Source organism: Austrofundulus limnaeus, unplaced genomic scaffold (assembly GCF_001266775.1).
Source record: "Austrofundulus limnaeus strain Quisiro unplaced genomic scaffold, Austrofundulus_limnaeus-1.0 Scaffold557, whole genome shotgun sequence".
NCBI classification, from domain to species: Eukaryota; Metazoa; Chordata; class Actinopteri; order Cyprinodontiformes; family Rivulidae; genus Austrofundulus; species Austrofundulus limnaeus.
In genome coordinates, this window is record NW_013952959.1 from 249,905 (window position 1) to 251,512 (window position 1,608).

The 1,608-nt window shown below is 39.0% G+C and overlaps 1 protein-coding gene and 1 long non-coding RNA gene across 3 annotated transcripts in view; one reads left to right on the forward strand and one right to left on the reverse strand.

The window, feature by feature from the left end:
- LOC106530768 (T-lymphoma invasion and metastasis-inducing protein 2) overlaps nucleotides 1-1,608 on the reverse strand; it is a 42,015-nt gene that overhangs the window by 20,346 nt on the left and 20,061 nt on the right. The gene's annotated exons all lie outside the window — the stretch shown is intronic.
- The window catches only part of LOC106530783 (uncharacterized), a 15,158-nt gene continuing 13,828 nt past the window's right edge, over nucleotides 279-1,608 (forward strand). Inside the window, exon 1 of the long non-coding RNA XR_001311831.1 lies at nucleotides 279-393. This is a non-coding gene — a long non-coding RNA (uncharacterized LOC106530783). The remainder of the gene's footprint in view (nucleotides 394-1,608) is intronic.

Below are 1,608 nucleotides of genomic sequence, written 5' to 3' on the forward strand. Positions count from 1 at the left end.
CCCCTACAACGTCATCAACATGACGACGTCATCAAGAGGACGACATCACCAAGAGGATGACATCATCAACAGGACGACATCATCAACATGACATCATCATCAACATGACGACGTCATCAAGAGGACGACATCATCAAGAGGACGACATCATCAACAAGACATCATCAACAAGACATCATCAACAGGACGTCAACACGACGACTTCATCAACAGGATGACATCATCAAGAGGACGACATCAACAGGATGACATCATCATCAAGATGACGACATCATCAACATGATGACATCATCATCAAGATGACATCATCAAGATGACATCATCAACAGGATGATATCATCTAGAGGACGACATCATCAACAGGATGACATCAGGACGACATCATCAACATAGGTATGATCTCAAATTCATATCACGGTATCAATTGAATCCCTTCACAATAAAGGAAAATTATCATAAAAAGCAAAGATAGTTTTTAGAGCATTTATTAAGCAGAAAACTGTCATCATAATCAAACCCAGCATTTTTGCTGTAGTGCAAATGAACATAACAGAAGAACAAAATAATGTTTTATAAATATATAATGCAAAACGGTTTCAACAACAAAAACATTTCTCAAATTTTCAACAATATCAAAATAAAGTGGATGTTATAACAAGTATTTCAAGTGAAACTAGTCATTTAGACTTAAAACATTCTAAGTTTACATAAGTTGTCTAAAATGTTATAGTGTGACAGGACCTTAAGGGCCTTAAGCTGCACATAGTCCTGTCATAAAACCATTTCAGATAACTGGAATATTATTAAATGCCAAAAAGAACAGTTCAGTCCCACTGATGTTATTTAAGGCCACTGAAATTAAATCTGCTTGGAATGTTTCTAAGTAAAACAATCAAAATGTTGAGACAGAAATTTGTGCTGCTGATCAAACTCATGATCAGGAAAAAGGAGGCGAAGCAAAAGAAACATTGTTCAGAGCCAACCTACAGTTTCATCTGACAACACCTTGTCCACCTCCAGTTTCACATAAATACTTCATTACGTCTCCAAACTTCTTGTAAATGTCCATCAAAGCATTACTACAATCTTATGTAATACTTTTTTCAAAAACATGGAGATTTTTAATTGACTTTAGGTGTGATTGTTGATCCTGTTGGTCTTTGTTGGATAATGACCTGTTCAGGTTGTGCCTGTCAGGATAGACTGCTGAGATTCAACATGGGATTAAAGTAGTGGCGGGCTGTGCATTTTACACCTAGGCCTTCAGCTGGGAGGGAACGGACCTGCCGGATGCAGAGAAGCAGGTGGGGGTAACGCTGCTGACTGCGGAGTCCGCAGTGGCAGAAAGAGTAGCAAAGGAGGATGCCAGCTCTGAACTTAATAAGTTTATAATAAAAAAACTCTATAAGACAGTCCTACAGGTCTGTATGCAAAACAGGGGAAAACCTGTCAAATTTACAGACAATCTGTACAACTTGACACAAAGCCACAACTACAAAAACCACCAATAACACACTGAAACACAGAACAACATGCTGCTGCACCACAGACAGGTGTCTCAGCTGCACCACAGACAGGTGTCTCAGCTGCACCACAGACAGGTGTCTC